Raw genomic sequence first — 21,325 nt, forward strand, 5'->3', positions numbered from 1 at the left:
TCCAATTAAATCTTCATGATTGAATATTGATTGAAAATGCTTATGAAATCTTTCCAATTTGATTCAAATATGGCTCCCCTCTCTCCAATCACTCTTGAACGAAAATTAAACTAATATATGGTATTTATGTGATTGAGTTTGATTGAAAAACAAGGCCAAATCAAATCTCCCATATTTTCTCTAATTATCTTGATTTAAATTGTACTTTAAATGAATAATAATTCATAAAAATAAAATAAAAAATCAATTAATCATGGGAATGGGTTTGGAGGTTCTTAGTGACTTCATGACCAAATTTGGACTATAAAATAATAGGCCCATTTGCAAAAATATTGATTTTAACCCTTATTTGCTTCTCATTTTTCATTCAAAATCGACCAACTTCGACAAGGCGTATCTCTCTCAATTTTTGAGATATGGGGGGAGTTCTATGACTTTTTAGAAACCTTGAAGAGTCCTCTAACCAGTGTCTTTGGTCTCATATCAAAATTATCTTCCATGCTCCTTTTATGTCTTTTTGGAAAAAGTGTCTTTTTGTTGACTTTTGAAAAGGACTTATAATGTTTTAGTCCCTATCTCTCAAATGAAGCACTTTTAGCCTTGGCATGTGAGACACAAATTTGTAGAGAATCAAATTTCCTTCAAGATGAGCTTTGGTGGGAATTTTTCTGATGAAGTATGAATATTTGGTGAATTTTCAAAGTTTGGTTAACTTTTTCAGTTTATGCCCAAAATAGTAACTTTTGACTTTTGACTTTTCTGATGTTTCCTTGCATCATTATGATCAACCCTTGATCACATAATGATTTTAGGATTATGGGGATGTTGCTGACCTTATGGAACCACTTTGAGCCCTTGATTCAGTGATTTTTCTTTGAATGAACCAAACCCTAATTCAGAGCCTTTGTATAGGAGAGTGTGTTTTGGAGCTTTATGACTTGATTTTGAGATTGCATATGAGAAATGGTATGGGCAAATTTTGGGGTATGACAGTGCAGATATAATCAAGTTTGGTTATAGTGGATTATGGCCTCTGTTGAGAGGCAAATCACCTGAGGAAGGTGGAATGGAGGTAGCCTTATTCAGAAGTCAGAAGTTCTGAGATATAAAGAAGTTAAATTGAATATCTCATTGGATATGAAACTCCATTCCAATTATGCTTCCGTAATATTAAAAACATATCCAGAAGATGAGATACTAAGAGAAAGAAAAGCAATTAAAGAAAGGGAATTTTTAGTTGATAAAGAACATAATTCAATCCCCCATTTTCTTGTGTTTTTCTCCACCTTCAACACTTAGGTACCCATGTCATTTTACCGCTAGGACCGTAGACCTACCTAATATTACAAAAGGCCTAATGTATCATCTATCAACACCGTAATGTCAAAAAATGTTGGAGGAAAATACATCTCAAATTGCCACAAGATTATTGCATGCTCCTCTTCTAATTTAACTATTTTTTTGAGATTAAGAACTTTATTACATATAGCATTGACGAATAGGTAAAATCTGATTATAGTTACTCTTATAATTTTCGGAAATGCCACAAATATCTGATGGTAAAAGTTGTTGCATCGAGACATAACAATCATGAGATTTTAAGCCAGTTAACTTAAGATCTTTCATTGATATCAGTTTCTTGATGTTTGACGAGTAACCTTAGGAAACCATGATACCATGCAAACACTTGCCAAAACTTTTCCTTTTCTTTTTAGATAGTGTGACATGCAAGAGGTAGATAAGTTCTTTTTTTTTTTTATCTTAAGAAGCCAACTATTGTCGTATACCCATGTCCACCATGTCTAAACGGTAATTCTTAGTATCTTTAGTATTGCCTAGAATTTTTAGAAGTTTTCCTATCAAACTATCACAAACTTTTTTTTTCACATGCATCACATCAAGACAATGTCTTACATCGAGCTAGATTAATATGGAAGATCAAAGAATACCGATGCCTTTTTCCAAATATTTCTCTCAACCAGGCCTTTTTTATTATTTCCAAAGACAATAGTAAGTTGTTCTTGTCATTGATAAACTTCATCGTCAGTTAAAGGTTTAGGAGCGATTTCGAACTTCTGCTCTTCGTCAGAAGCCTTCTGCAATCTACATAAGGATGTTTGTGTTTTAGATATTTCTGATGCCCAGGGTAAATGATCTTTTTTCCAAACTCAAGTTGGTGAAAACATGTATTAGATTCACATATAGGACACGCTTTATGTCCTTTGACATTGTATCCATCCAAATTACCACATGCAAGAATGTTGTTGATTGTGCAAAAAAACATTGCACGCTTCTTAATCTTTTCACTATAATATGCGTCATCAACGTCAATGCCTTCCTCTCAAAAAAGTATTAAATCTTGAAGAAATGGATTTAGATAAACGTCTATATCATTTCAAAGTTGTTTTGGTCTAAAAATCATCATAATTAACAACATATACTTGCGCATCATGCATAACCAAGGATATAGGTTGTATATAGCGAGAAAAACAAGCCACAAAGAATGGTTCGTATTCATATTCACAAAGAGGTTCATTCCATCCATGGAAATCCCAAGTCTAAGTTTTCTTGGCTCGATGCAAAAATCCAGGAACAACGAATTAATTTTCTTCCATTATAAAGAATCAGCTACATGGCGAATGTTTCCATCACAATTTCTTTCATCTTCATGTCATTTAATATTCTTTCTATCATTTGCATTAGCATAAAGTCTCTTGAACCTTGAAATTATTGGCAAGTACCGTAATACTCTAGCACAAGGACGCTTCATGCAAACATTGTCATTTTCATCACCATTGTTATCCTTCAACTTGAAGCGCGACTGACCACATTCTAGACAGTGATCAAAATTTTCATACTCTTTCATTTATAATATTCAATCATTAGAGCATGCATATGTGTTTTTATATACTTCAAACCCGTTGAACACAATATCTTCTTGGCCTCATAATAACAATCTGACAAATTGCTATCTTCTTGTAGCATTTGTTTTAACAAATCAAGCAACTATGTGAAACTATTACCCGTCCACCTATTTTTTGCCTTTAGAATAAACAATTTTAACAACACGGTCTATCATGTCAAATTTGTGCACCCCTTATATATGGGAGCTTCCTTATCACTAGTTAAAGTGTCATAAATATGGGCTTTTATAAAAGACGATTCTCCAATATCACGGATCATATCTTCTATTCGATCATCCATATCTTCATCAACTTCAACACATAATTATTGTCTCTCTTAAAAGAAAACCCTAATATCTATTTCACTCGTCTCTCTCAAACGAAAATCCTAACACCTTGCTGAATATATAAATTTTCACATTGCATTAGAAAATTATAATATAATAGATAAAGTTATGTTAGAAAACAAATTACACGTTCAAATCTAGACAAGAATTCTTCAGCCCATTATTTGCATTTCACTCTTTAACACTGAAAAGTTGGTTTAATGCTACCTGCTCTTCAACCTCTCCTTCCTTCACCTATAATATTTTGAATGCAAAGTAAATAATATGTTGAAAATGAACTTGAGGTAAAGGAAGGGGGCTTAAAGACCTAGGAGCATTAAACCAAGTTCTAACATTTAAAGAGAAAAATGAAGACAAGGAGCTGAAGAATTCTTGTTTAGCATTGAACGTGTAACATGTTCTTCTAATATAACTTAATTTGTCATATTATAATGTTCTAGATCAGATTGAAAGGTTTTTTATTTAATGAGCATTGGCAAAATAAACATTCTGCATAATTTATAATAAACACAGTGTATATATCACAAGGGTTGTTTAGAACAACCATTGTTAACTGTTTTGTACCAAAGCATATTACAACAGTTGTTTAGAACAACTGTTGTTAAATGTTTTGTATTAAAGCATATCACAACGGTTGTTTGAAGTAACCGTTGTGATAGATAACACACTACTTGACTTATAATCCCGATCGTGCCACCTTGGTGGAAAGCATCATACATACAACCGCCCCTTTCATCACAACGGATGGTCAAGTATTGTGGTATCTCTTTTCCAAATATTGTGATATCCCTATTACGTAGTAGTGATATGAAGTCCGTTCTAGCATGCAGTATTCAAAGATGTGTGTGTTGTAGTCGAAACTTGTTCTATCATTTTGTCGTATAAGTTAGCTTGCTCTTTAAGATTGCTTGGTGTCTAAGTTAGCTATGTATGTCATGTATGTATGTGTGTTATCATCATACAAAACATATATAGCTAGTAGTCTATAAATAGGCTGATCTCTCGTGTTGTTGATGTTGTTGAGAGAGATTAAGATTGATTGATATTTTACAATACTTGTAATAAAAAACTTTAATGAAAAAGTAAAGAATAAAAGTTTTTACCAATTTTATTTTTTTTCTTCTTCTTCCCTATCATTTGTTAACTGAAATGTTTCTTAATCAATCAAAAAACTCTCTTATTGATATGGTTTGTTACAATAATTTAAGTCTTCTTTTCCATGTTAGATGTTGTGCAAATATTAGAAGAGAAAGAGAGCAAGAAACACATCGAACTCACAACACAAGTACAAGAATAGTCCACCAAAGAAAAACGAATATAAAAGAACACTAAAATAATTAGGCTAGATTACATGAAAACGAACCACCATTAAAAGAACAACATCTTTAAAATAAAAACTTTACAACCACAACCGAAACATACAAAATAATATATATATATATATATATATATATATATATATATATATATATATATATATATATATATAAATATATATATATATATATATATATATATATATATATATATATATATATATATATATATAATGAACTATAATTAGAAGTAATAAATTCTAATATTTAAATAGAATGAACTATAATCACTCATTTTATGTCTATGATTTTCTTACCAACATTGTTGTACTCCATATAGATTTTTCAATTTCCATTATAAGACATATTTGGAGCACTTATTGTCTGACTTTTTTTAGAACTGGTGTTTGCCAAAGGACGAGGATCACCGTTTTTGTAAGTCAATCCTTCTCTCGTCTGTTTTGAAGTTTGATCTTCCTTAACATTACTGGATTTCTTCTCTTTTGAAGGAGGTTTTGAGTAACTCATATTATTTTTTGTTGAACCCTTATTTTGTGAAGGAGGTTGTGAGTAACTCATTGTATATGCAAATACTGAAATTATATTTTGTTTAGATATATCCATATGAGTCATGAAATGGCCATTTATACTGATTAACTTCATGGAATCCATGGAATGTAGCATGAAATTTATGGTACGTTTAAACCACATGCAGTTGAGGTTAGTCTAAATGAGTTAAGTTAATGTCAAATTTCATAGTTTCCCTTCATTCGGTTATATTTAGTATTTACTACAAAGTTCTTATGATATTTTCTGACAAATTCATAGGAATTTACGTATTTAATTTTAGTTTGTTTTATTTTGAAAATCACAGCCAAACATATGCTAAACTGGCGCATGTTGCCGACAAGAACCTTAGTAATATACTAGGTTGTATTTTGATACCCAAGTCAAGGTTGAAACCCTGTCAAGGTAAGTAGTTTCATATTTTGATATAATATTAAGATGGACCGACGAAATGTTAGAAGAAAGTCAGATGCAAATATAGGTCTTCTTCAGCGTAAGATGTTTTGTAGGTTAAACAAGAATGAGAGAAAATGTCATAGATGTCAAATAAATTGTACACGTTTCTATATTTTCCAGGAACATATATAGCAAGAAGCAATGTAATGTTAAAGCAAGTTCTGAAACTTATGAAATCCAGAACTTATATCACTCAATAGGTGGCACTTTATAATATAATATAATATAATATTTTTTAAATCTTATATGAAACTGAATTTAAATATATATATATATATATATATATATATATATATATATATATATATATATATATATATATATATATATATATATATATAATATGGGGATGTATCGAGTAGGAGAGTTTTTAAAATAGGAGATAGGAGGAATAAATGATAACCATTGGATTGGATATATAGTCTTGATGAACATTAATTGTGTATGCTTGTAATTAATGTTGATCAAGACCATATATATATATATATATATATATATATATATATATATATATATATATATATATATATATATATATATATATATATATATATATATATATATATATATATATATATATATATATATATATATAATTTTATTGAATTATTTTTTAATCATTATAATTTTAAAAAATAGTTTTTAATGAATTGAGATGGATATCTTTAAAATATATGATGTGCCTTGTTTAAAATATAAGCCAATCGTTAAGATATTTTGAAATATTATTTGACCACTTAAAATAAAATTTACATGAAACTAATAAATAATAAAATAGATCATGTACATGTTATACACATCAAGTCTAAATAAAAAAAATAAATGAAGTAGAAGAGAGTTAGAATTATAGATAAAAAATGAAAATGGAAGAATTGTAAAATCAAAATAAAATAAAAACAAAGTGTTTTAAAGGTAGATGATAAGATCTATAGAATTAGGAAAAGAAATAATAATTCATGGGTAACAATTAAATCAAAGGTTTGAAAGAACATATGAAAAAAAAACCAATTTTTTATTTAGGACAAAATAAAATCCAAATAGTTTTTCTTAAGAGACTTAACAACTAAGCATTGGTTAGGAAATACTTCTCACAATCCAAAAAATCTACTTACAACACCTTATATTACGAGGAGTACCAAGGTCTCATAAAAATGTTTGTCGAAATCTTTTATTAGGTGAAAAACTCCTCGCAGGTGATAAACTCTTCCCGGTATTCTATAAAGTGTAGAAAACGTGTCAGCTGCTAGATAGAGTGTAGAGATTTGACATGTTTAGCTAAGAGAAAACTCCTCACAAAGCATAACTCTGCTAGGTAAAAAACATCTCCCAAACGCTTGTGTGTAAGCTTCATGTCATACATTGTATGGGATTTTCACTACTACAAAAACATATCTAACGTCGAACGCGAAATGTGTTTGACGTCGGCTACGGAAGCGAGGTTAAGTTAACTGGTTATTAAAAGGCCAAGGGGGTTAAGTTAACTGCACGTGGGTTCGATTCCCAGCATCAATATTTTTATTATTTTTAGAACTGGATGGAGAACCACAACAACACGAACAACAATAATGAAGAACAACAACAAGAACAAAATTAATAAGAACAAAAATAACATCAATGACATAATTCATTAGGAACCTACAATATACACATTATTACATCAAATTATGCGTAAGAAGGAGTGGAAGGAAAAACAAAGAAGGAAAAAAGAAATTTGAAACGACAAAGAGATGTAATTATTCAACAGCTCAAGGTAGTTAGTCTTCCCGAAGATATTTCCAACTTCTAAGATAAGAAAACATGGGGAATTAAAGAAGCAATAATTCGAAGGATACTTGACATGCGTGAAATCTTTTGGCTTTTAGACTTTCAAATATCAGAGAAGAGGAAAAATCATAAGAATCGATATAAAAGCGAAAGAACTTCATCCACAGAAATCAAAGAAGAGGAAGAATCAAAATGAGTAATTTTATTTAAACTTTATCAAAAGAATTCAAAGAAGAGGTCCTAGTCATGAAAGAACCAAAACAGAAACTGAGTTCTTTATCCAATGCTGAGAGAACAAAAGTTGAGGTGGATGTAGAGATCCAAGTCGTTGAAAGAGACCATGCTACCAAATCTTTGAGACCCATAAGAGCTTTAAGGAAGAGGAGATCAGGAAGAAGAAAGGTGAAAAGGCCAGTCATCATCGATTCTGATGATGATAAAACAGATTATACTTGATCAAACTTTCTGTCAGCCCAAGGATTTAGATTTGATTAATAAAAAAATGACCTTTTGTAATTTTACTTAATGAAAGTTTAATTCTATGATGGTTTCTTATCTGTCAGCTTAAGGTTACAACTAATATAGGGGTTTCATTTTATATTTTCATACATGCTTCTCAACCACGCCAAAACCTAAAACAATCCAAAGTAATGCTTTATTAGAACAAAGTTTGGTTCTACATCTTTGAAATAGTTTTGATGATAACAAACACATAATTTTAATAAGAAAACATATGCTCCCTAATCGTTTACTTATGTTTCAGAAGTTCTGATGCAGAAAACAACGAATTGTCATAAGCAGAAAGCTGCATTGAGGGAAGCTTATAAGAAGAAGAAGTTCTGATGACTTTAAAGGAAATCTACAAGAACAATAAGTATTTGCCACTTGATCTCCGTTCTAAAAAGATAATGTGTCATACCCCAAAATTTGCCCGATCAAATCTGCGTCTTTCAATTCATTAAAGGCCAAAATTAAGAGTCATGGGGTTTGGCATTTCTATTGTCAAACCTGCTCTCTTATAAATCAGGTTGAGTTAAAACAAGGACGTAATTAACAGATGTTTGGGACCCAAACGTTAGGTACAATTATTACAAGGGTTTTATCATTTTGGGGGTACCTTGGGGTTTTACTAATATTTGTTTCGATTATTATTATCATGACTAACTATTAGCATTTAACACTATTAATTTTATTATTGTTAATATTAATAGGATTAGTATTAGGATTAATTAGGTTTTTTATTATAATTAGATTTTAGTAAACATATATATATTAGGATTATCATTACTATTCTCATTAATAATTATTAGTATTTTATTTATTATTATTAGTTATTATTATTAGGTTGTTAAAATAAAAAAAATAAAAAAAACCCAAAACAGGTTTGTTCACGTTTCATGGGAAGAAGAGATTGGATTTGCAAAATTGAGGATCAAAAGGAAATATGGCAAGATTGGATTTGATCCCAAATCAAATATCATGGCATTGAACCGCAAGATTTCTGATCAAAATAATGACCTAATTCAAAGCATATATAAACTAACAACAATTGCAGACACAAGGGGGGATTGGCCGCTGCAGAACCGGATGGTGGAGTTCAAAAAAATCGTGAAATTGATAACCATGGCAGAAGGAGTTTGAAGACAATTCGATCCCCCCTAGGTGTCTAAAGGACTTCCCCAATCTTGTATGAATGGATCCAGGTCCTGGGCATCTATCAACACTGCTTGAAACGCAGCATTACGTTCACGGTTTTGCCTTTTTTTTCATTCTTCGATTACACCGATTCGGGCACTATAAACAGGTTTTAGTTGCATATTTATGTTTAGTTTGATGTCTTGAATGATTCTGGATGTTTTGATTTGAGTATAATCACAGATATCAAGGTTCGCCATAGTTAGGGTTGGTGTTCTTGATTTTGGGGAAATTGGTTATAGGTATTTTCAGGTTGAATTAAGGGGTTCATTAGGTTCGGGATGTCTCATACATTCAATCTGGGCTTCTATTTGCGATTTGTGGTGTTTGCATCGTGAGTTATGGATCTGCAGGTCAATAGCCATGGGGAAAACCGTTGCTAAAGGTTTTGTTCTTTTTCTGAAAAAATACGCAGCGAAGAAGAAGGACATGCCCGCGCGTCCTTTTTTTAAATTGTAACTACGTTTGTTTTTTGTATATCATGACCTGGCGTCGTTTGATTAACACGAGGAAGGCGCAACACGCTTGGCATTGGAAAGGAACGTTGACTCCAAGGGACCTGGGCTCCATCCCTAGCATCCCACACATATATTTTTCTTATTTTTCTTGTGAATATATGCCTGCCGATCCAGTGTTTCTAGCGCGCGTGTTCCTACCACACACCCTCGCTCTCCAGCCACAAGATCTCCTCCAGGTCAGATCTAACGAATCCAAAGGGGGAGGTCTACCATGGGATCTCAGAGGTGTACCACATAAGATTATCACCAGGTATCTTTTAAATATTTTTTTGTTTTATTTTATAGACTCTTTCCTTTTCTTTTCCATAATAAATAATTGATTTAAATTAATTAATAATAATTAGTTAATATTTTAATTAGGATTAGGGTTATAATTATTTAGGATTGTTTTCCGATTATATTCCCGATTATTCGACTACTTCAATTTATATTATTTAATTAATTTTAATTGTTATAAAAAATCCACACAAATCCTAGAAAGGTGATCCGTGCCTTAGGGTTTGCCCAATCCTACTGCCCATTTGGCAAAGAACATTAACCGTTAATTAATTCTCTTCTCGGCCCGGCTAAATCTATTAGTCGCATTAGACAAGAGATAAAAAATTACAAGATTAAAATACATTTTATTTGTTGCCCGCGACGATCGAATCTATCGGTCAGAGTAACCAGCAATACCCCTTTAATCCGTTAACTATAATGATCAAACCTATTGATCATCGCAACTAACTGTAACATATCAAATCAGGGTTGTACGCCCAAAACTTAAAACATTCAAAACACACTAAACCCCGACACTACAAAATCCATCTCTGCAACACTGTGATGTTCAAAACTACAATAAGGTAATTCATAATACCTTCGAACTTCGCATTTCAAAACTACGAATAGGCCATTCAAAAAGCCTTCAAACAACCTCATACTAATTCAAAGGCGTACAACCTTGTGTCCGAACTACGTTGACTCTGATTCTCCTTAAGGAGATACGTAGGCACTTGGATAACCAAGGCGAGTCCCCTTCCTTCTAAATCTCATTTTTTTCCCGATTTATTTCCCTTAATTATTAATCCTTGAATGCATGAACCTTGCCTTAACAATTTTAGCCATAAAACTGTTACCTTAGATTCAAAGCCATAGGAAAGGATTGAGGGTGCCTAACACCTTCCCTCGACCTGATTATAATAATCTTACCCCGATCTCTTAACTGCGTAGGGTTTCCTATTCGCCCTGGTAGAATAGGTGGTGACTCTAAATCTTTAATTTTTAGGGCAGGTTGCTACAGCTGGCGACTCTGCTGGGGATAACTTAAAATGGTGAATTATTAGGCTCCTAAGGCTTGAAAGGGTTTAGGTTTTTGGTAACGGTTTAGGTTTTTTGGCTAAATTTTTAGGGTTTCGGATTAGGGTTAATGGTTTATTGTAAATATTTAAAATTTTATTTATTTATTTATTTACTTACAATTACATTTATTTACCGCAATTCATTTATTTATTGCAATTCAACTAAATGTTTATTTATTTGAATATATGTTATTTCATTGCTTTTTGGGATATATAAATTGTTGTTAAACCTAAGCGTGGGAATTATATTTAAGACCAGAGGGGAATTACATCGCCTACGAGTCTTATTATAATTCCACTCAGAGTGGGTTGAATATCCGGAAAGGTCTGATACGAGGCTTGACCTTATTGAGGGCTGGAGTTGGTATTTGGCTGATCTCTCTGAGAACCTACCCCTAAAATTCGAACCTCATGGATAAAATGAGTTGTTCTAAAATCCAAAGAGACAAAAAGTCTCGGCGGCTACGAACGACCCCATGAGACCTTCTAGCACATACCAATGGGAAGGGTAGGCACCCTAAGCCGTTACGTCGAACCTATGAACCTAGGGCTTATGTGCTTATTATATATGTGCAATTTATATACTGCGAATGTCTTGCGCCTTAATTTTGCAGGTATTCCTACGCGTTCCCTGGCCTGCAGGGACCCTATTTCTAAGACCATGTCCTTCCCATGAAGGACACCTCCATTCACGCACGTTGATTGGCCTCTCGAGGGCCATGAGACTAAGTGACTGTCATGAACAGTCACCCCGCGCCTGCATATACACACTCCCTAGCCTGTAGGGAGTTTCCTTTTATATCTTTGTACTCTTACAACTATGTGTCCTTCCCACGAAGGACATCTTCGTTTACGCACGTCAATTGGCCTCTCAATGGCCATGCGATCTAGTGACTGTCTTGAACGGTCATCTCGTGCCTACATCTACGCATTCCTTAGCCTGAAGGGATTCTATCTCTAAAATCGCATCCTTCGCACGAAGGACATCTTCGTTTACGCACGTCGATTGGCCTCTCGATGGCCATGAGATCCAGTGACTGTCTTGAACGGTCACCCCGTGCTTTAATCTACATATTCCCTAGCCTGTAAGGATTCTATTTCTAAAATCGGGTCCTTCGTACAAAGGACATCTTTATTAACGCACGTCGATTGGCCTCTCGATGGCCATGAGACTTAGTGACTGTCTTGAACGGTCACCCCGTGCTTACTCCTACGTACTCCCTAGCCTGTAGGGATGTTCTTTTACGTCCATGTGTTTTTACAACAACACGTCCTCCCCCCGAAGGACATTCCCATTAACGCATGCGTTCGATTGGCCTCTCGATGGCTATGAGATCTAGTGACTGTCCTGAACGGTCACTCCATGCCTGTTTCCGCGCACCCTCTAACTTGTAGGGTTTGGATTCCCATCTATACATCCTTCATCCCTAGCTTGTAGGGATTTCACTTCATTCTATATCGTCCTTAGATAGGTTGTGTTCCGCATAAAGAACCTTCCCACGAGGGACAACTTCATTGGTACACGTCGAACGGCCTCTCGATGGCCATGAGACTTGGTCTCTGTCTTGAACGGTCACCAGCCGCTACCTTCTGCATACTCTCGAATCTAAGGGATTTTCCTTAGCGTGTCATAACATTTATCCTGCAAAGATTCCACGAGGGTCTAATGTCGCCTCTAAGGCTATCCCTAGGATCATATATCACACGTCTGCATTGCATACACGGAGTTATAATACAAGGAGTCTCTCGCATACGCATGCATTTGCATTTTCATGCATTCATACATTTACATTTGCATTTCTATCCTCGCCCGCATCCACGATTTCCCGAGACTCATGGAGAAAAATCAAAGGATCATAAACTACGGAGAAAGGAGGATAAAACATCAAGAATGATCTTGGTCGTACTAAGAAAAAAAGGGATGTTTTTCAACATGCCAGCCGCATGTCCATGCCTCGTCGTAACAGGATTGTAAATGCAACCAAGGTTATCGTCAAGCAAGGATTAGTTCAACAAAGAAGTTCCCTTATAGATACACTCAAGGGGTATCTAGTCATAAAGGGGTTCATCTACGAACATAGTGAAATTTACAAGGACGCTCTGTGATAATCTGGGGGCAAGGGTCAGTCCAACTGGGGCAATACCCTAAACAAAAAATGCATAACTACAATGGAGGAAAGGCGACGTATGGTAACTCCATGCCAAGGGGCAAAAGGGTCATAGGCTATCTTTATCAAATCTACAAACCTTGAAGGTTGCAATGGTGTGATACTATCCTTAGGAAAAGAAAAAGAGGTTCAGTCAAAGGAAACTCATGAAGTTTCGATACGACGAAAACCCACCGCTAACAATTTATTCCAGACAGGTTGACGTGTCCAAGGAAAATTCGAGGTTACCCTTACTTCTACAATTCCATGAACTAAGGAGTAAAACAAGGTCAACGGATTTACAAAGGAGATTACCCCTAGGATCAATAGGTTTTTCCACGCTCAGAATTTCAATCCCTACGATCGCTAAGTGTTACTCAAGATAAAAGTGGTACCTTCGGATTAGAAATTCTAATGGGATGACTACACAGGTTTTGGAATCGATTCACTCGCACGCTTCTATTCTATTCTATTTCAAATTTAGGTTTATTAACAAACTTAAGGGAGAATGACGAATACAAATAACTAAATCTCGCTAAACATATGCTTTCAAGGTAAGACTGAGCCGAGGATGTACAAGCATTGTTTCAATTCCCAAACAGTGGAGATATAAGGATGTTAATCCCTCGTTACCCCCTTGAGCCAAGAGTTGGAGTTTGTTTCTACTTCTTCAAATAAACCTTGATTTTAACCAATTAATTCAATGTTGTATTTTGGTTGTCAAGAGAATCAGTCAATCCAAGCAAGGATTCAAGCAAAAGGTCAAGCAAAGGTCGAAGCAAAGGTTCAAGCATAAGGATCAAGCAAAGCAAAGGTTCAAGCATATCTTCTTCCTCAATATATCATTCAAGATCGAGGACGTGTCAAAGTGGAAACTTACAAATCAAAATCAACATGGCTGTCACAACATTCAATATCCAAGGATCAAATCTCAAAAGGAGCCTTCAAAAGAAAAACGCCCGCTAAGTCAAAATGGAAAAATTCAAGAAAGAAAACAAAAATGACTTAGGCAAAATTAGGGCATCCCGATGGATCAAACTCAAAGGAATTGGTTCATGCAAAAATAAGGGATAAAAACAAAGGCGAAATACAAAGGATAATCTTGTGACTGCTAAACCATCGAAGCTTCACATTAATGCTTGGATCTTTACAACTGCTTGGATCTCTACTAAGGCTTCTGCTCAACATCAAGACTGAAACGATTCTCTTACATACAAAGCACGCTCATTGGATTAGGCGAATTTTTAGGATTTGGAGAACATCAAGGAGAAAGGGGTGGGACATATAAAATTTTGAGCCTTATATCCATTGTTTCTTAAAACATGAACCAGGCCAAGTTACAACAGTTAAAAGTCCTAATTGAGGCATGGTTAACCACGAAAGCATACTAAGCAGGATTTTGTTATACCGACTCCTAAAGTTGTTAAAACTGTTTCTAACCACTGCGCTTCTTCAAGCATTCATTTCTAATCATCTAGTCCTAATTCATAACGGACTTCGATTTCGAACTTGCATAAACATCGCATTGGAGTTACTTCCTGAAGAGTATAACGTCATCTACGAATATACACTTAGCATCGAGGAAATCTCGAAACTGGTTTAATCAAAGGCGATCATTTCGAATAAAGACTCTAGAATGGGGGGAACCACATCTAGAGGGTTCTCCTAAACAGGGGCAAAATTTCAAGGATCGCAGGGGCATGCAATCGAACATCCTATTAACTAGGGGCATTTATCCTAAAGGTTCAATCGACTTGGGGCACACCTCGAAGCAGTAACAAACAGGGGCATGTCAAACATGGGAAGTATTCAAATTCAAAAGGATAGAACACTATGGATAGTCCTCCATATCCTGGAGATCAAGGGCATACCCTTAAACCTAAACATCGAAGTATATGGCAAGGTTATTTCTCGGGGCATTTCCTTCACGACTTGGAGATCATAGGCATCTTTTCCACTAAACAGTGGGGCATTGGATAGCAAATCCATAAGGTAAACAATTCAAAGGTTAAAGGCGTGGAGAACCTCAAAAGGTTAAAGGCGTGGAGTAATTCAAAGGGTCAAACCGGGGAAAGGTGCACAACATAAGGGAAAGGTGCTCTCACACTTTACAATCTCGAACCAATCTTTCTCCTAACTACGATCTTCAAATACAAAAACAGGGATTGGGATGTCGCGCAAGCATCACACCCCACCTTATCAAACAAACCTGCAACTCCAGCGAGCTATATACGCTTTGGTTATCAACAACCTATCATTGGAGCATCATGCAAATACATATAAATCATGCATTACATACATTAGTCGATACATCACACCACACCTTTTTAGGTAGTCTTCTTTAAGACAAATCTCACGATCCTTTCTGGGAGTCTCCTCAAGCAGTCTTATTCAAGACGAATTGTCATCCTTTCCAGGAACCTCTTCATGTAGTCTTCTTTAAGACATTCTTTTTCCAAGAACCCTTATAGGTAGTCTTCTTTAAGACATTCTCTTTCTAAGAAACTTTTTAGGTAGTCCTTTCAAACATCTTTCAGCCTTTCCAGGCAGTCTTCTTTAAGACATCCCTTATCCTTTGCTAAAAAAAGAAAACCTTCCCGGGTAGTCTTCTTTAAGTCAAATCTTACGATCCTTTCTAAGAACCTCTTCAGATAGTCTTTTCTAAGACATTCATCATCCTTTCTAGGAATCTCTTCAGCGGTCTTATTTAAGACGTATTGTCATCCTCTTCAGGAACCTCTCCAGGTGGTCTTCTTTAAGACATTCTTTTGCCAAGAACCTTTTCAGGTAGTCTTCTTTTAAGACATTCTAAGAACCTTTTAGGTAGTCTTCTTTAAGACATTATCTTTCTAAGAACTGTTCTAGGTAGTCTTTTCTAAGACATACATCGACCTTTCCAAAAACCTTTTTTAGGTAGTCTTTTTAAGACATCTTTCAGCGTTTCCAGGTGGTCTTCTTTAAGACAAATTTCTATCCTTTCTAAGAACCTTTTTAGGTAGTCTTCTTTAAGACAAATTTTCATATCCATTCCAGAAACCTTTTCATGTAGTCTTATAGAAGACATTACTTCGTTCCACTCATCACATCAATCAACATATACATGAGCATAAGCATAGTCATGGCATAGGGGCAAGCATGGATTAAACAGATTCAATAAGGAGATAAAATCTTGGGATTGATGTCAGCATCAGCATACATACATACACATTAGCATATGCATATCATCTAGTGCATTCACATACTACAAAAGTCTTCCGACCCGCGAGTCGTGAATTTCCAACCGTCATGTTGTGACAGGTTTGTTTTCCGACCCTCGAGCCGTGAATGTCTGACCCTCGTGTCGTGAGTTTCCAACCCTCGTGTTGTGACAGGTGTGTTTTCCGACCCTCGAGTCGTGAGTTTCTAAACATATCGTTTCCTTTCCGACCCTCGAGTCATGAATATTTGGCATGCTATTTTCTCCGACCCTCGAGTCGTGAGTCTCCATAGCAAACGATTATTTCTATGCAGGTACACTTGTCAGAACCATGGAAGATAATTCCTTTGGCGCTGGTAAACTTGTCCGAACCAGGACAAATGATCCAAATGGTGTAGGTGAACTTGTCCGAGCCAGGGAAAATGATCCAAATGGTGTAGGTGAAATTTGTCCGAACCAGGGCAAATGATCCAAATGGTGTAGGTGAAATTTGTCCGAGCCAGGGCAAATGATCCAAATGGTGTAGGTGAAATTTGTCCAAGCCAGGGTAAATGATCCAAATGGTGCAGGTGAAATTTGTCCGAACCAGGGCAAATGATCCAAATGGTGTAGGTGAAATTTGTCCGAGCCAGGGCAAATGATCCAATTGGTGTAGGTGAAATTTGTCCGAACCAGGGCAAATGATCCAAATGGTGTAGGTGAAATTTGTTTGAACCAGGGCAAATGATCCAAATGGTGTAGGTGAAATTTGTCCGAGCCAGGGCAAATGATCCAAATGGTGTAGGTGAAATTTGTCCGAACAAGGGCAGATGATCCAAATGGTGCAGGTGAGCTTGTTAGAGCTATGACAAGTAATCCTATTGGTGCAGGTGAGCTTGTCAGAGCTATGACAAGTAATCCTATTGGTGCAGGTGAGCTTGCTAGAGCTATAGCATGTGATCCTTTTGGGGTTCACAAACTACGGAAACTTATTGGAACTATAGTAAGTGGGGTTCACAAACTACGGAAACTTACTAGAACTATAGTAAGTGGGGTTCACAAATTGCAAAAGCTTGCTAGCAATATAGCAAGCTAATCGAGTCCTCGCTATGTAAGACTCAGGCTTTAGCAGGACGGTTCTTTTCTCTCACACTCGAGCACAAGGTTTTACAAAGGGTTCTTCAATGGGGTTTATCACGTTAGTCCATCGGCAGTGATCTTCTCCAAAATATCATCAATAACAATCAAAGTTTTTATCTTTCTTTTCAGAGTTACTAACATACTTCAACTAACGTACTTCATTCATACATAGTGCATATACATACATCGCTCTCATTTATTTTGAGAAGCTCACTGCATCATGCATCGCATGCATCATAACATTGCATAAAATTCAGGTTGCCTTTTTAGGCTATGCTACAATCAAAGCACCCGGTTCCTCCCGAAAAGCATTTGCTGCACATCTTGAAAACAAAATGGTATCTACCTTGGGTGGCATCTTCAAGCCCATCTCCCACGTAAATTCTTCCTGACAAATGCAAATTTCAGAGCATTTCAGTGTCCAATCATCTTCTACCTTTAGATTACGATAGGCAGACGTGCCTATCTGACTCTTCAGGTTTAAGAAGATTGAACAAGGGCAGCTGTCATACCCCAAAATTTGCTCGATCAAATCTGCATCTTTCAATTCATCAAAGGCCAAAATTAAGAGTCATGGGGTTTGGCATTTCTATTGTCAAACCCGCTCTCTTATAAATCAGGTTGAGTTAAAACAAGGACGGAATTAACAGATGTTTGGGACCCAAACGTTAGGTACAATTATTACAAGGGTTTTATCATTTTGGGGGTACCTTGGGGTTTTACTAATATTTGTTTCGATTATTATTATCATGACTAACTATTAGCATTTAACACTATTAACATTATTATTGTTAATATTAATAGGATTAGTATTAGGATTAATTAGGTTTTTTATTATAATTAGATTTTAGTAAACATATATATTAGGATTATCATTACTATTCTCATTAATGGTTATTAGTATTTTATTTATTATTATTATTAGTTATTATTATTAGGTTGTTAAAACAAAAATAAAATAAAAAAACCCAAAACAGGTTTGTTCACGTTTCATGGAAAGAAGAGATTGGATTTGCAAAATTGAGGATCAAAAGGAAATATGGTAAGATTGGATTTGATCCCAAATCAAATATCATGGCATTGAAAAGCAAGATTTCTGATCAAAATAATGACCTAATTCAAAGCATATATAAACTAACAAAAATTGCAGACACAAGGGGGGATTGGCCGCTGCAGAAACGAATGGTGGAGTTCAAAAAAATCGCGAAATTGATAACCATGGCAGAAGGAGTTTGAAGACAATTCGATCCCCCTAGGTGTCTAAAGGACTTCCTCGATCTTGTCTGAATGGTTCCAGGTCCTGGGCATCTATCAAAACTGCTTGAAACGCAGCATTACGTTCACGGTTTTGCCTTTTTTTTCATTCTTCGATTACACCGATTCGGGCACTATAAAAGGGTTTTAGTTGCATATTTATGTTTAGTTTGATGTCTGGAATGATTCTGGATGTTTTGATTTGAGTATAATCACAGATATCAAGGTTCGCCATAGTTAGGGTTGGTGTTCTTGATTTTGGGGAAATTGGTTATAGGTATTTTCAGGTTGAATTAAGGGGTTCATTAGGTTCGGGATGTTTCATACATTCAATCTGGGCTTCTATTTGCGATTTGTGGTGTTTGCATGGTGAGTTATGGATCTGCAGGTCAATAGCCATGGGGAAAAACCGTTGCTAAAGGTTTTGTTCTTTTTCTGAAAAAATACGCAACGAAGAAGAAGGACATGCCCGCGCGTCCTTTTTTTAAATTGTAACTACGTTTGTTTTTTGTATATCATTACCTGGCGTCGTTTGATTAACACGAGGAAGGCGCAACACACTTGGCATTGGAAAGGAACGTTGACTCCAAGGGACCTGGGTTCGATCCCCAGCGTCCCACACGTATATTTTTCTTATTTTTCTTGTGAATACATCCTTGCCGATCCAGTGTTTCTAGCGCGCGTGTTCTTACCACACACCCTCGCTCTCCAGCCACAAGCTCTCCTCTAGGTCAGATCTAACGCATCCAAAGGGGGAGGTCTACCATGGGATCTCAGAGGTGTACCACATAAGATTATCACCAGGTTTCTTTTAAATATTATTTTATTTTATTTTTATAAACTCTTTCCTTTTCTTTTCCGTAATAAATAATTGATTTAAATTAATTTATAATAATTATTTAATATTTTAATTAGGATTAGGGTTATAATTATTTAGGATTGTTTTCCAATTATATTCCCGATTATTAGACTACTTCGATTAATATTATTTAATTAATTTTAATTGTTATAAAAAAACCACACAAATCCTAGAAAGGTGATCTGTGCCTTAGGGTTTGCCCAATCCTACTGCCCATTTGGCAAAGAACATTAACCCTTAATTAATTCTCTTCTCGACCCGGCTAAATCTATTAGTCGCATTAGACAAGAGATAAAAAATTACAAGATTAAAATACATTTTATTTGCTGCCCGCGACGATCGAATCTATCGGTCAGAGTAACCAGCAATACCCCTTTAATCCGTTAACTATAATGATCAAACCTATTGATCATTGCAACTAACGGTAACATATCAAATCAGGGTTGTACGCTCAAAACTTAAAACATTCAAAACACACTAAACCACGACACTACAAAATCCATCTCTGCAACACTGCGATGTTCAAAACTACGATAAGGTAATTCAAAATACCTTCGAACTTCGCATTTCAAAACTACGAATAGGCCATTCAAAAAGCCTTCAAACAACCTCATACTAATTCAAAGGCGTACAACCCTGTGCCCGAACTACGTTGACTCTGATTCTCCCTAAGGAGATAGGTAGGCACTTGGATAACCAAGGCGAGTCCCCTTCCTTCTAAATCTCATTTTTTTCCCGATTTATTTCCCTTAATTATTAATCCTTGAAAGCATGAACCTTGCCTTAACAATTTTAGCCATAAAACTGTTACCTTAGATTCAAAGCCATAGGAAAGGGTTGAGGGTGCCTAACACCTTCCCTCGACCTGATTATAATAATCTTACCCCGATCTCTTAACTGCGTAGGGTTTCCTATTCGCCTTGGTAGAATAGGTGGCGACTCTAAATCTTTAATTTTTAGGGCAGGTTGCTACATAATGTTCTGAAAGTCACTACAACAAGCTCTCCGTTCTAGGGAGTGGTATCAAAGAACTCATCATTGCATATGGATCTTTCTCATATTTCTTCATAACCAAGAAACCAAGTTAACCTCATTAAGCAAAGCTCACTCTCTGCAAATACACTGAACTCTTTGCCTATAAATATAAGAGCTTACCTCATTAATTAGACACACCAAAGCAACCAGAATCTTGCTTTCTCTCTTCTCCCTTCATACTTAGGTTTTTCAAAGGTTCTTAGGCAAGAAGACTCGAATTCTTCAAACCAAAGCTCTTCCTTTGAAAATAAGTATTCAAACACCTCAAAGGAGGTATTTAGAGGTGATCCAAACACCTGGAACATCTCTGTACGTGGAGAATCATCATCTTCACCTCTCACTTGGAGCCACATCAGTTGGGGTCGAGCAAGAAGTCTGGGAAGTTCTAACCCAAACTAAGCATCTCAACACCTTCCTGGGGGATCACTGAAGCTTTTGGGATCGTTACAACAACTCTGTAACACCCTTTGATCAGAGCTCGATCTTCACTTCAGAGGTAAGTTTCATAATCTTCAAACTCTATGATTCCTATTTCATAAATCAAAACTTCTAATACCAACTAGTTTCTGCAACTAAGAGGATCATTAACCCTCAGTCAATTTCATCATATCATGCATATATAGTATTTCATGTTAAAATTCAGTTTTTAGGGTTCTTAGTGTTCATGCGTGCGAATTTTGAATTACACTGAAAATAAATAAAATCAAAGGATACCATCATGATCCTTGTTCAAAAACGAGCAAAATCCATGTTTACATCTTTGAGTTTGGTTGAGGAACGAGTGAGATAGCAAATTCAAAAGTTATGGAAGC

The sequence above is a fragment of the Vicia villosa genome, linkage group LG4 (genome assembly GCF_029867415.1).
Source record: "Vicia villosa cultivar HV-30 ecotype Madison, WI linkage group LG4, Vvil1.0, whole genome shotgun sequence".
Lineage (NCBI taxonomy): Eukaryota > Viridiplantae > Streptophyta > Magnoliopsida > Fabales > Fabaceae > Vicia > Vicia villosa.